Genomic DNA, 16,261 nt, shown 5'->3' on the forward strand with positions numbered 1-16,261 from the left:
AATGAATAAAGTAGGACAGAATGTGTTCATTAGTTCTGTGTTCCAAATTTTTATATTTTAATTAATGGTTGGGTATGCCTCATCTTTCATAAGCCATGTCAAAAAAAATAAAGTATTGGATAATTGCGGCACCAATAAAATTATCAGTCACCTGAATTTGCAGCATAAATATTTCTTACCTGGGACAGAAAGGAATTTTCACCAAGGAATCTGTTTACATAATTAAATAGTCTCCTTGTTGACTTTTTCATGGTTATCAAACAAGTTGCTGAGTGGATCATATTTCAAAAATCAAAAGTCATTATTTTTTTAGAAAAAATATTATGGAATCTTAAAAAATTATAAAATAAGCAAAATAAGCCATTAATGTTAATTATGACCTATTTTAAACTGATGACAATAATTGATATTCATGTTTTGATCATTATATTTCTATTTATTGATATATTTTATCATAGTAGAATGAGCTACATTTGCCATCTTATCCATTTTAATGTTGAAAAATTACTTTAATTGCTGATTATTACTGTGGATAAATTTACCTATGCTCTATTATGACATATGATGAAATAAAATTGTTTAAAAATAATTGTAAAATACTTTTACATCTTAAAAAAAACATTAATTAGCCTGGAAAGAAATTATCCACAAAGAGATACAATGAGTTGATTAAGAACTGATGAGAAATAAATATAAATCTTGAAAATAAATTAAAAATTAGAAATCATTTACTAAACAAGCAGAGAAAGTAATTTTCAGAAGCTAATTTACTTTGAAATTAAAGACCAGACTAAAATAACTGGATGTTCTTTTATAAAATGAGAAATTAATGAAGATAGTTTAGAAATAGGCATTCTTAGCCAAGAATGTCCTGAACTCTGAGAGGCTGGGCCAGGAGGATGAAAGAATGTAAAGTTCAAGTCCAGTCTGGGCAATTCAGTGATTTAAGAAGACCCTGTCTTAAAAGGAAGTAAAAGGCTATGTGGCTCATTGCAGAGACCCTGGGATCAATCCCTAGTACACAAAATTACAAAAAGGGCTACTTTTATTGGTGAGCAATTACAGAATAATGGAATTATTATTGGCAATCTGTTTAGAATGAAAAAAAAAACAGGCATATCCTTTGGCAAAACAGTCAGATTTCTAAACAAAGAAATGCCAAATCATGACATAACATATTACATATTTTGATTTTTCTTTAATATATAATATTTTAGTTTTAACAGTGATATTTTCTAGAAAATATTTGAAATAATTACTGCATTAGTTCTAATTAATAATATGCTTTAACATTAAGATTATTACCAAGAAAAGGTAGAGCAATTGATACTAAGTTGTTTCAAATATTTTGGTATGTCTCATATCATATACGCTATTATTTATTTTCCTCATCACTTTTAATAGAGATGACATTATTCTGACATAACAGTCTGAACACATGATAATTACCACAGCTCCCTTCTATGGAATCAAGGGAAAAATGGTTCTTAATTTGAGAGGACTCCTTTGTATGATCAAGGAGTATTAAGATTGGACACACATGACCCAAGCCTGATCTCTCTATAGTGATCATGATTAAATTGAACCAAAGCAAAGTTTTCACATTAACTTGCTTACTTTGCAACAATTTCTTTTAAAAATCTCAATTTCTAGTAGTTGTATTTTTTTCTATAAAATAATCCTAATATCAGCCATGATGCATTTATCTACTATTTGTTATGTATAAAGAATTTAAATAAATTATTCCTAATATTCATCCCATCCTAGTTATATGATGCATTATCAAGGCCATTTTATGCACACAAAAAATGAGATTTAGGGTAGGTGACATTTTAAAGGCGGTATTGCAGCCATGTTTTTCTAGCATGGAAATGTACATACTTAACAACAGTGCTTCACACCTACTCTCATAAGGAATAAAACAATAACATCAAGCGGAAAACAGTAATCTGGAGATAAAAAAGCATGTTTCTACATCTTCTTCTAACTCTCATGTTGGAGTACAAGAGTTATTGCATTTGAGAACATTAGTTCTCCAGAATAAATTTTATAGTAAAGCTTTAGATTTTATAGCCATATCCAGGAACAATAATAAAACTCTAGAATGGATCAATATTAAAATTTATATATATATGTAATTTCTGTTGTGCATATATTTGTGACATGCATTTTATTCATCAAATATGTGTATTATATGTGGGGGTACTTAAGCATAAGATTGAAGAAGATAGATCAAGAACAAACATTTCTTACCACCTGCATTTATTGGATTATGCCCAAAATAATTATATAGTCTTTCTTCTACAGTAAATAAATGTAGGGGTGTTAGCCAGAGGTATACACAAGATGGATAAGCAGAGGTGAGGGACTTTTGGAGCCACAAACCCAAAACCTCCCAGAATGCATGGTAAGAGGTTAAAAGGTGTCCCACAGGCCACAAGTCCAAGTATGAACAAAACACATCGCCTAGGGAAATGAATGCTCTGGTGTTTGCCCTCCCTGTAGTCTGACTTCTCATTTAGTTTAATCTCATGGTCAGTCATTTAACAGACCATCCTGCCATTCCTCTGTCCTTCTCCTGTCCCCTACATGAATTCCTGCTCAGATGCCCTCCTTTTTTCTTTCATTAATGCTTCCTGGTTCTATCAATAAAAGGCCATAAAGGCTTCAGATCAGGGCAGTCTTTGAGACTTTCTCATTCCGATAATTCTCTTTTAATGCCAGTCCCTCTAGGCCTTCTTGGAGTATGGATTGGACATTGACTCTGAGTAATCCTTTGTTTCATCTTTTGCTCTGGGCTGTTGGGAACTATGACAAATAAGACGTCAACTTATTGAATTATCTTTGCATCAAAGTAATGCCTTCTTCTGCTTTAGTATGTTAACATAGCACCATTCTTGCATCTAAGGGCAAATTCTACAACTATTTTTGAATAGCAAAAAATGTTTATATTAAAAAAACAAATGCATAAAATGTTGCTTAAAGAATGTTTGTTATTTTTATTCTACCAATCTACCCTATTCCTCCAACCAGGGTCAGCCCTATGAATATAGATGCATTGAGAATTTATTTTTATTAAATATATTTTGAAATATTTCAAAATTATTGGCTCCATAGAAGGTGACAGTGATTTTTTTTATGAAGACTTAGAGTGTTGACTAAAGAGGAGAAAATTATGTATTTATCAAATAAGTGCATACCAAGATTCTTTCTAAGTATTATTTCTTCATGTTCAGGTTTAAGAACTATTTATTGGTGTTCTATATTGGCAAATGTCCATTCTTGTACGTTTTAAAAAATTTCTTGACTATAAATAACTATTGCAGCACCATTAACAACATAGCACTGCTAACAACAGAAGCTCTCTCTATGATTTATTCAATGTAATTTACTCATGCCTGTGTCACTTTTGCACTTGCTGGCAATACTAATTATCATTCACTCTATCAAAATTGATATGCTGGGTGCAGAGGCATACACCTATAATTCCAGTACTTACAAGGCTGAGGCAGGAGGATAACCATTGGTTCAAGGCCAGCCCTGGGATATATAGTAAGACCTTGCCTCAAAAAAATTAAATTTAGCTATGGAACTTCCTTGACCATAAGGAAAATGTGAAGAAAAAATCTTTTATAGTCACATTAAATTTACCAATGAAGATTTTTCATAATGCTTATGTTTGCATATAAAACAAGTTATTTTTTACCAAATTATTTACCATTAAATTATTAATATCTACAATTAAATATGGAGAAAAAAGAGTTCCCATTTTTTGTAGCTAAATAGTTATATTTAGGTATTATAATTTATTTAATATTCATTTTTAATAATATATTTCTGTCCATGTAAAAATCTAACCATCTGTCATTACAAAAAGTAACATATTGAATGTCTTTTAATATACAATATTTCATAAAACTTTATAATAGCTGTGGAACAAATTCTTGTTAAAGAATAAGCTGTTTCAAAATTACCCTAATTTTACTTTTGAAGTAACACCGAAGTATCTGTTGTTTAAAGAATTTACATTCTCACTTTTAAAAAGGAGAATATGTGCTTGTACACATTGCCATATCGTGTATGTTATGCCTTTTTGATATTCATATGACAAAATATAAATGTCATATTACTAATCATGTTTCACATCTTTCTCTCTGCTTAACCACTCACTTGAATATAATTTTCTCTGAACTGTAGCTTTATAACCTTTCCAAATTTTAAGTAGATTGTTGTTCTTTTTATAATATCAGTTTTATAACTTCACCTTGGCCTGTTCCCAGTGCTTTCATTTTAATTCTGGCTTTTTTATCATTGAATGATTCTGCCACTGATAAATTATTGGTTCTTGTACTTCTATTTATAATTGTTGGGCAGAAAACATTTTTTCGCATTATAAATGCATTGCCATTTGTACAAAAAGTTCATTTATGTATTTTTATATAAATCTGTAGCATGGTGTTTTCTTTTATTATTTTATGGTTTCCAGTGTTTAAATTTTAATTGTTGGATTTAACTGGAATTTTAACATAAAAGTTAGAAATTTGTCCTGCTACCATGAAATGCTCTGTTTATTTTCATTTTTAAACGTGAAAAATACTCTAATTTTCTTCTTCATCGATAATTAGAAATATTTTAGAAGTTTTACATGGTAATTTATTTTAGTTCTTTACTAACATTCTTTTGATATAATTGTATTAGATAGTCTTCATAAATAGGATTTAATGAATCTGTCCTTGAAAGACAAAAATAAAACCTATTCACTTTAATTCTAAATAAACAAAATGAATATCTAGAATGGAGCAGTTAAAATAAGTATGATACATTTACATTGTTTCAGAAGTCATTGTTTCTAGATGAAATTCAACTCTACAATCGAAAAGGCAATAAGATATGTTTGGTTTTGAAAAGTGGACCTTTAAGCACAGTGGCAGTAAAATGCCCACTTGGATTTGAACTGTAAGTTTTGTCTCTACTAAATATTTGACCTTGGGCTAACACTTCAAGTTCTTTGAAGATCACTTTGTGCATTTATGAAATAGTTATGTAAAAAATCATACTTCACAAAGTTATTAAATACTCAAATCTTTACTCAGTTTTGTCCATCATCCTCTATTTAGGAGACGCTTCATGATTCTAAGGTCGTACAAGATAAGGAATATGTAACATGAGAAAATTAAATGCCAAGGGCCGGGGATTTGGCTCAAGTTCTGCCGCCTGCCTCGCAAGCACAGTCTTGAGTTCCATTCCTGGTACCAAAAATAAATAAATAAATAAATAAGCCAACTAGGGGCCAATCTACTGCTCTTTACTTTTGTTCTTCTCTGCATATAATTAAACGTGATTTTTCTACTGTTACACACTTCAGCAATGAGCTAGTGAACTATCATGTACCGAGCTTACTTGTTTCAATACAGAAATGTAACCACAGGGCAAAAACCTAACTACTCTATTTTAGACACTTATCATCTTGAGTATTTATTATAAATAATCATGAAATAATTTTCAGACTATGGGAACCAGGCAACAAAGGCCGGATGTGTTTTCTCTACTCTTCTATATTAATAAATAACACAAAATGCAGTTAGTAGCAGCACCATCGCCATGTGATGATAGTGAATACAGAGTCTTGTAGTAGTAGATACACATTAAGTCTTGAGAAAACAGAGATGGCGGCGCCAAGTAGACAGAAAAATGCATGCCCCGGTGTGGGACCCTAACCGCTGTGTTGCCCCTGGTTAGTCAGCATAACACAAAGCACATTCCTTTCTGCTCTGCTCCCCATAAGATTAGAACAGAGTGTATGCGAGCCTGGTACGGGTAAACAAAGGTAATAGCTTAGGACTTGGATCAGAACAGAACATCCTGGGGTCTGGAGATGATCTACTCAGGAAGCCAGACAAGTCATAAACCAGACCCCCTACGAGAGATAGCAGAAAGCCGACTTCTGGCCCCTGGCCCACTTGCTGTGCTTGCAATCCTCTCCCCTTGTCTTTAAAAACTGTGCTGACCCCTAAGCTGGCGCCTCTCTGAGCCAGCTACTTGGTACAGAGAGTGCCCTCTGGCTAGACTAATAAAGGTCTGTTTCCTAACTAGCCTGGTGTGTTCCTTCCTGTGTGACTCTCCTGTTCCTCAAAGCTCCCCGGGCCTCGCTGAACTATAGGACTCAAAATCGTGAAGGCCCTTTCAGCTGTTCACTCTCCGCGGAGCGAAGGTGAGACTTGGGTGGGGCCTTACACCAGATGAAAGGACAATAAAATTAAGGAAAAATAAAATTCAGAATATCTTTAAATTGCACTAAATAAAGTAGGTTTAATAAGTACACATGCTTATTTTTAGAAGTATTCATTTAGTTTGTTAGGACAATGTGAACATATCCATATGAAGTGAAGTTCTTTGGAAAATTTGCATCTAAAGATCCTGCAGGCCTGTTGCTCTGGACTAAGTAGAGAATAATGAATATGGAGAGATGGAGCACTGACACTCAAGGACCAAAATGATCTTACACTGTTTTAAGCACTTTACTAGCCATTCACCTTAACTCTCCTACCTGATCTAATTCTTGAGACTAATACAGAAACTCCCCAGGATGTATCAATAGGTTTAGCAGGCCTCTACCCTCCACTATTCCAAAGCTAACAACACAATCAGATAACCTGTAAAACTGACAGAAGAGACTTAAACAATCTGTTATAGCTGCCTGTCCCACATTTCCACCAATGTAATTGGTAAATGTATTGATGTATGAGCTTCTTTTGTTCTGTAACTACAAAACTTCACGCAACTTGTACAGGAGAAGAAGCTGTAATTCAGAGCAACTTGAATCTGTGTCCCCAGGCCACAGTCATTCGTGTTGTTCTCCCAATGAACTATATTTTAAGTTTCCTTTAGAGAAGACTCATTAGTTTATGTCAACACAGACTAGACACCATGAGTTGGAAGACAATTTTTGTATTTATGTTAATGGGAGGAAAACAGTATTTTTACCATAGTGGAAATGAGGGCTGGGGATTTAGCTCATTGGTGTTGCCACCTGCCTTGCAAGCTCAAGGTCCTGATTTTGATTCCAGGTGCCAAAATGAAACAAAATAGTGGAAATGAGAGAAAGAGGGAGAAATGACTTTTTCAGACTTCAAATTTAAACTGCGCAGGAATGTGGCATTGTTTGGCAGTTGGGGGTTAAGGAGGAAAATATACAAAGAAATATCTGTAAGTTTCTGACTTAATCACTAGGAATATAGTTGTACAATTCCTTGAGAGAGCGAAATATAAAAGTAGAGGATGATTTGAGAGATGTGGTGCTAAGTAGAGGTTAGTATATTAAACAAACAACTTTAAAAAGCCCCTTGGGGCATCAAGCAGAGTAAACAGTGTGCAGATGGTACGTCCAGTGCCTTAATAGCAGGACCGCATGCAGAGAGAAAGTATGAAATGGAAAAAAAAAAAAAAGAGCAAAGATAATTAAGGCACAACACTGAGTAATATTTACTTCCTATGAAAAGTCAGAGGCAAAAAGTACACCAATAAAAATTGAAAATATAGGCTAAAATGCTGGAGGATAGTGTTATATATTGAACTGATAAAAAAAATGTATCCTAAACAAATTAACTCACTCAAATAAAGTTGAAAAATCAAGAAGAATCAGAAGTGGCAGGTGTCTCTGGGCTCTCTCACTTCTAGGACCAGCTTCAGAGATGTGAGTAGGACACATCCAGATTGCAACCAAGGCAGGAATGTGGGTGTGTTTGCTATATTTGACTGTGCAGTAGATAAAATGTAGGAGGAAATCAGTGGACTAAACCATGAGTTTAAAATGGAAATTTTTGCTTCCTGCTTTTCTTTCTGACTAAAAACAAAATAAAATAAAATAAAAAAATGTGGACACTTTGAGAAGGTAATAAGCAGTAGCAAAATGAAAAGATACTCACTGAAAGAAGCACCCAAGCAAGGTTGTGTATGGCAAGAAATTCCTGGAGAATCTTCTGGTTCTGTCAACCTTTATTCTCTTCTTTGTTATGGGAAGCCTCCTTTGGTTTACACATTAGATTCAGATTGCAGCAAATACTTTACAGTGAGTTATTTACTTCAAACTTTTCTTATTTTTCAAATCTTACCAGGTTTCTCCATTCTGGCTGGATCATTAATTCAATGTGTACCCACACTATTAAACTTTCCATTGCTATTTGTGGTTCATTTCTATAACAGGTGATTTTTACAATGCATTTTTGGGTTACTATCTGAACAAGAACATCCTAGAGCTGGGCTGTGTACCTATCACAACCTTCCCTACAGACTCCCTTTCACTTGCAATTCTTTCTTTTTTTAGAAAAACTGGCTTGAACATTCTTGGCACATGAGCTTCCCGAGACTACACTATTTGAGTTTGTTGCTCTGTGAGACTGCAGGGTAGCCATTTGGTCTCTGTCTCTGAACCTTGGCAGAAAAATCTTAAGGCAGAAACTTAAAGAGATCATAGAATTATCCTCCTGCTTTCCTTGTTCCAAGTATCACAAACATGATCTATTTGTTAGTGCCTGAAACCCGTTGCTCAATATGTGTTGTACCCTGTATCACTGATTTGCATAGAAAGGCAAATCTGGTAATAGTTATTCTTTTATACCTGTAAGTAAAAATACAACTACATCTTTGGAGTATAATTGAGGAATAATAGAATAAATGTCTTTGTCTTTTGTATTATAGCATTTAAAGAACTAGCAATTAAGACTAAGACATATTAGAGGGAGGAAGGGATGATTATGGGCAATCATGTAATCCTGCGAGTCTCTTCTATATGAACAGAGATAATAATACCAACGCTTCAAAGTTAACAGTATTAAATAAAATAATACACATGAGATGTCTGTGACATTAGAAGTAAATACATTTTAACATATTCTTCTCTAATTAAAATAATCTGTATAAATATGCATTATTAGACATATTGAAAAGATCAATCATATAAATGGTATATGTTCCCTCAAGTTTAAATTTTTTTTAATTCCACCAAAAATAATCTGTAGATTACTACCATAAGAAGGTAAATATGGTGACACTGCTCAGTTTCTTCCTAGTAGTGGTCATGTGCTCCTGAGAGTATTCTAAAAACAAGAGTATATATAAATGAATATCATGTAATTTTTCTTTAACATCCCCCCAATTCAATATTATGGATTCATTAGTGCTTTAAAATCCAATTATTCTCTCTGCTACATATTTTCTTTTTGCTTAACCTACACTTCAGAATCTACCGTATTCCATGCCTCAGTCTTCAATGCTGCTCTACAAATTGTTTTCTTAGCCAAATATTTAGGAACTGTGCACAGTTCCATGGCATATTTTAATTCAATAAGAATAATCCATATCTCTTTCCTTTTCTGGGAAACATTTAATAAAAAATATGCACTTTGTTAATTTCCTTTCTTTTATTCATCATCCTCATAATCACATCAAATGAATCTTTTGCTTTTCTTTTCATTTGGTAATCTATAAATACATTATCTCTAGAGAAATTTAGTGTGCTTTAGAGCATCTTTATTCATTTGTTTTCTTTTATCATATACAAAGATTGTAGCAATGAGGAGCATAAATGAGGATTTGCTTATCTTCATATTTTATTAAGTAAAGTACACTACATATAATAACACTGCATGACTGATTGGCAGAGCATTTGTCAGAGGAAGACATGGTTAAGATGCGTTTTACAGAAGCAGCTGTAATACTGTATCATCAAGAATTATTCTATAACCTTTGGGCAAGAACTTTACTATAGGAAACGGGAATAGGGACGTTACCATAGACTTCTGCAGTAAGTCGACAGTCTCCTGCGAGGGAGTACAACACAGGCAGATAAGGGTAAAGAAAGAATTGAGATTTAGAGAGAACTGGATCTTGGGGCTGATCAGTGCCACTCTGGACAGCGAAGACAAGGGGCTCCAAGGGCATCCAGGATTTTACTAATTAACTGTGTAGGATGCGGGCAGAATATGCTTTGAAGACATCTAGTGACACAGTGTGAAACATCCAGAAACATCTGGCTGGAAGTGTCTGGCAATGGCTGATATGCAGGCAGGGATTTAATGGGGATGGCACTGCTTGTCGTGCTAGAAAGATAAAAGGGTGCTGAGACAGGATTGTAATTAACTAAAGTCTCCTAATATTGGGCAGAGACGTCTGCTACCCTTTACCACTTGAGTAAAAATTAATTTCAATAAAAAAATATTGGAAGAATGAATGGTTGATTTCCTATTTAATTTAAAAGCCACATGATTTTTGTTGAGCATCTAAGGTTCACTGTTGGTCTAATTTATGGGAAATATAAGGGTTCTTGACCTTATTTTACCTATATTTGGCGAACATTTGCATGAGCCATGGTCAGTCAACAACCTGTCCTTCAAAAAAACTTATCCTGGTGCATCCTTATGCTACTACAATAATAAAGACAACTTTTGTTTGATTATTCATTTGCTTTATGTATACTTTTTTGTTTAAGGGACAAACAAGAGGAAAAAGTCACCAGTTTTCCTTTAGAAATTTCAGTAAGTAAATAACCTCAGAATGTATTAAATGACTTTCATTGCAGTGATTTTTATTCCTCTAGTCAAAAGAAAGCAAGAATCACTTGGCTGTAAGCGGAAACATAAAACTAAAAGAGTGACAACATTGTAGTATTGGAAAAAGATCTGTAACAAATGCCTATCTTTTCTAGAAAGGAAGATTAAAAGATATTACAAGATATTAAATACATCTTAGTGGTACAGTGAAAAATTACTAACAAAAGACTGAAACAAAGTTGTAAAAGAAATTATTCTCCCCACATAGTGCACAGCAAATTAAATTTGTATCTTCATACCAAAAATTTATCACTATATCAATAAACTCACATGTGCCAAATATTTGGAGAGAATCCCACAGAGAAAATCCTTTTAATCCCAAAACACAACTTTCTTACAGCTGCCTGAATGCTTTTGGTATCTTTTCTAATCATTTAACCCAAAGCTTTATCCTCTACAGAGAGGCAACATATAAAGTCAGTGTCAGCTCAGCATGAGCCACATACCTTTAATCATGTACTCTGGAAGGTGGCAAAAAGATCACAAGATGGAGCACAGCCTGGGCAACTTAGTGACTTTGCCAGACCCTGTCTCAAAATACAAAAATAAAAAAGGACAGCTATATATCTTAGGCTAAAGCTCAGGATTTAATCTATTTGTAAAAAGACACACAAAAAGTGGACAGAATATAAGATAGGAAGTAAAGAAGATGTCAATGGTTTTGAAATAGTTGCTAATTAATTGTAAATATCAGTTACAAATTTTCTGCTAGTTATGGGTTTCTATAACACCGAATAACTATATTTAGTTATAAGAGTCCTAAAGAAATAATCATATTTAATCATCATGTCAGTTCTCATTCCAGTCTTATCCAAAAATAGCAAATATATGCAAGAAACACAGATTTTTAAAAATGGAGGTTTTAAAAACAAATTTCTTCTCATTCATGTATTTTGTGTTTTTTTTTTTTAAATCAAGTTAATGAATCTGTAGTTTCTGAAGGCAATCTTGGCTGCTACCAAAGAAGTTTTGTATTTTTATGGAAGTTGTATGAACACTCATACATACACAGAAACAGAAATGCTTAGAAATACAGCTCCTAGTCCAGTCTACATTTCATCAGAAGGAAAATGATAGTCTAAAAACTAAAAATGGACATAAAGTGTGAAAAAACGTTATTTTATAATATAAGAACATTTTTAAAAGGGACAGAAAGCATCGCAATCACAATTCCATTAGAATGTTAAAAAAAAAATCCCACTTTCATGGCAAAATTGCTCAGGAGAGCAGTTTCAGCTCTATGGGCTAAAGCAATCGTCTGACCCACTACCTTCCTTACAGAAGCAGCTCAATTGTGAAAGCAGACTCGGGCCAGACATACTTTTAGTCTGAAGCACATCACTGTGTGAATTGTAGGCTAATTAGAAAAGTCTCTCACAATAATTTTTAATTATTTTTCGCACATTAATACATATTAATACATGAAAATGGTCTATTATATGTTTCTTATCTATAGATAGATGTTTCAAGTTTGCTCAATCTACAAATTTTAAAAAATAATTTCATTAACCAGGAAAACTTCCATTTAGCTTTAATCCAGCCCAATATCTCTCTTCCAACAATCTCTGAGCTTCAGATTTTGCCTGTGCCTGTGCATTCTTCTTCTCTGTTTACTTTTTATTTTTATAAATTGCAATCCGTTGCCTTCCTCCCTAGTCTAGAGGAAATATTTGAAATAGCCCCTTTTAGGTTCAAATGATAGTTTTGCTTTTTAATTCATCTTGAAACCTAGGGAAATTTTTTTTCTAATATTTGAAGGTTTTTATAGTTTAAAATTTTATATTTGTAGTAAAATCAAAGCCCTCATTTGTGTTTTTGTAATGGTTGAATAAGATAATACACACACACACACACACACACACACACCATGTATTGTCCAGCACATATTTGAACTTCAGTACATGGTGGTGAAGGTATGAGACACACCAAAGTGTGCATATTAAAACCTGAATTCAAAGTGGTGTTCTCAGGTGAGACTCTCAGAGCTAACAGGGACTTTTCGGTGCCATTCTTGTAAGTGGACAGAATGCCTTTCTAAAGGAGGCATCAGAAAGCAGCTTGACCTTTTTGTTCCTTTTGACCTTTTGTCATGTGAGTGTACAGTATTCCAGCTTTCTGGAGGACACATCAACAAAGCACCATCTTGGAAGCAAAGGAAGCATACTCAAGCCATTGTTCTAGAACCCTAATCTTAGATTTCTAGCCTCTAAAACTGCAATAAAATGAATTGCTATTTCAATTACATAATCCCAAATTTTATTATAGCAGTACTGAGACAAAAAATGATATTGAAAAGTAGGGGATTGCTACAACACATAAAATATAGGGAAGCATCTTTAGAACAGGATAAGGAACAGAGATTGCAGGGATTGGATGCAGCAGGATAGAAAATGCCCATATGGCTATGAACAGACTGTTCTTGTGAAAGATCAGAAGAGCACCAGAATATCTGATTTCTTTCAGAAGTCCCTTACATGGTTGTGAACAAAATGTTTTTAGAAATATAAACAGAAATGGCAGTTTCAGTGAATTATTAGAAATGAAGAACTTGATTGTTGTAGAAAGGGAAATAACTGTTGAATTATTTTCATATCATAATCTTTTATGGAAAACAGAATTACTGCATGATAAGCCAACATATTTGGCAGAAGAGATCTCTAGTTAGTTGTTCAGGGTGTGTCATAATTTCTCTTGACTGCTTCTAGTAGAATTTGAGAAGAGAGAAACAAATTAAAGACTTTATCAGCAAAAAATATAAGTCAATATTTTGGACTACTCACAGCTTGGCCATGTGGTATATAAAGAGAAGGCATGTACAGGAGAAAGCAGCGTGCATATTATCAGTGATCGGGAGCTCTTCAGACTCTGAATACCCAACAGAGAATGATGGAAAATGAAAGAAAGAGAAAGAAACAGTACTCAATGTGCAATGGGAGACCAGAAAGAATCAGTTAAGAATGTTGATGCTACTGGGATGGGAAAAGATCATTTTATATATGAAAAGATCATTAATTTTAAATCAACAGAATTCAAATTTTATGATTTGAATGTGTTATTCAAAAATTTATACTCTGAAAGTTAATCTCCAAGGTAATTTCTGAAGGGTATTTAGGTCATGAGGGCTCTGCCCTCCTAAATGGGATTAATAGGATAGATGCCCTTACCAAAGTGCTTGCAAGAGTGGCCCGACCCACCAGGGTCTTCTGCCACTCTAGTGCATAACATTTGTCACTTTTTTGTGCATCTGTCTGCTGCCATGTGAGGTCACAGTAGCAGGATGCCATCTAGGAAGCGCTGTGAGAGCCTATGCCAGACACTGAATCTGTTAGCTTCTTGATCTGGGAATCCCCAGCCTTTAGCACAGATATAAATTTCTGTTATTTATAAACTATCCATTCTCAGGTACTTTGCTTGTTCTCAAGTATAAGACAGACAAAAAGAGAGAAATATACAGAATGTGATTCATCCTGAGTGTTAAACTGAGGTCCTTGCCACTTGGTGTCAGGGTTGACAACTCCATCCACAATCTCACGGAAGCTTTCCCTACTGCTGAGGTAGTGGCCAGCCCTCCTGGAGAGCTTCCTTGCTATGGTGCACCAACCTACCATTAGTCATTCTTCAAACTCCTTCCACCCTTTACTTAAAAACAACAACAACAACAACAACAACAAAAAAAAATGCATGCTGCAACTATTATCTCAGCAGAAGCATCCATATTGAAAAAAATATGTGACATTAACCCAAGAAGAGAAGAAAAAAAATATTCAATATTAATATTTTCTATTTCCAGAAAACTTAATTTGGAATAAAATTCTTTTCCCTTCAATGTCAGTTCATTGTTATAAACTAGTATTTCTCCTTGTACCACTAGGAAAATTCATGCCTGTGATTGCAAACCAAGTAGCTATGCTAATACAAGAAGTTGTTTTGATTCAATTATTCAGAGAGTCATGTGGAAAATCACGCATTCATAGACAACCCCATTGATAGATAAAGCCAGTATATATACTGCTTTACTTCTTCAATTAAACGTAGTTCACCCATTTTCCTACAAATGGCTCAAATGCATCCACCTTTATGACAGAGTAGCACTCCATTGTGCCTAAAGACCTCATCATTTTTTCCGTTCATTTGTTCATGGACATATAGGCCACTTCCAAGATTTACTTTCCATGAGTGATGCTGGTGGGAACATGGATGTGCACGTACACTGTAAGATGATGTATGTATCATTGGTTGATGAAACAGGTAAGATAGAAATCAAATGGCAAAAAAGATGGAAGCTTTCAAGAGGAATGCAGAAATTTATTTTTATTAACACTATGATTAAAATGTTAGGCCTATTCATTTTCTACCTGTCAGCATTTCTGCTCTTATTTTATGTTGTGATGATAAAGGAGATTGAGACCAGAGACTCTCCAATTCACAACTCTGAATGTTCTAGTAAGTTTTTCCAGTCATCTTTCCATTAATTTGCCTTTTGGAGTGGGCAAAGATTTAGTTTACCTAATATAGCAGCATTTTCTAGGAATTTCCTTTTGTGATCTTATTATACTTTTTCTTAATATCTAATCTATTGATTCTATCTATATCTTTACCTATACAGCTGTGTAGCTGTATGGATATAGGTAATGTAAAGGGATAGAGAGAAAGGTTGAGAGAGAGTGAATTTAGAGAGTTTAGGGTTCTCTAACATGTTCAGGTCATTTTGATTGTTATGAATAGAAGGACAAGTAGTTTTCAGGTTAGCACTGATATAAGAAATTTGTTAGGTGCATGGAGAACTTATAATATGAAATTTAATAAGGATATGCTCTTTGAAATTGTTTTTATTCAAGGTAGCTTTCTGGGTCTTAATAATAAATGATCTAAAACATTCCTCTTCATATGACAATTTGCCACCTCATATTGCCTTTGTTATATGCTACTGCTACTACTTAATTTTATCTTGTTCATGATCAATTTTGGTAACATGAGTCTTGTTGTATTAATTACATTTCTCTCATTGCTGAGACAATATGCCCAACACCCAAAGTTAGAAGGGAAAGAATTTCTTTGGGGCAAACAGGCATCACACAGAAGAAACAGCATGTTGTGCACAAGTTAGCAAAGGCAGCAAGGGAGACCTTCACAGTGGCCATCTGCCCCTTTTTTATCTTCTTCAGACTACTTAGGGAAAGTAGCACTGGAGCCCTTAATCCTAGTACCCTCTGGCCTAACGCCCCTATGAATCGAATACACACTCTAGATTTAAATACCTCTGGAAAAGCATTAGGCTTTGGGGGAACATCTAAACATAAGCCACAGCACTTATGTTACAACATTTTGGACACTACAGCAAATGGACTCCTACCTATTTCTGTCTGCCTAGGTTTTTCAATATATAATTTTAAAGTTGAGCCTCTTTCGTCAAATTCATTATACCTAATAAGTGATATCCTAAACCTACTGACAAGCCTCTGAATTTATTATCTTTGGATGTCTTCTGCATCTCAAGTATCAACAGATTTGATATTGAGGAAGACATGATTAAAATAAATGTCTCATAAATCGATGGGTATTGATGAGACTGTCTCAATTAATTTGAATTACTGCCAGATAGGTGTTTCAATTGGTATCAGTCCAATTATTTTTGGCTTTTCCAAAACTCTTGT

The sequence above is a fragment of the Fukomys damarensis genome, unplaced genomic scaffold, assembly GCF_012274545.1.
Source record: "Fukomys damarensis isolate Sample0158 unplaced genomic scaffold, DMR_v1.0_HiC HiC_scaffold_12, whole genome shotgun sequence".
Classification (NCBI taxonomy): Eukaryota; Metazoa; Chordata; class Mammalia; order Rodentia; family Bathyergidae; genus Fukomys; species Fukomys damarensis.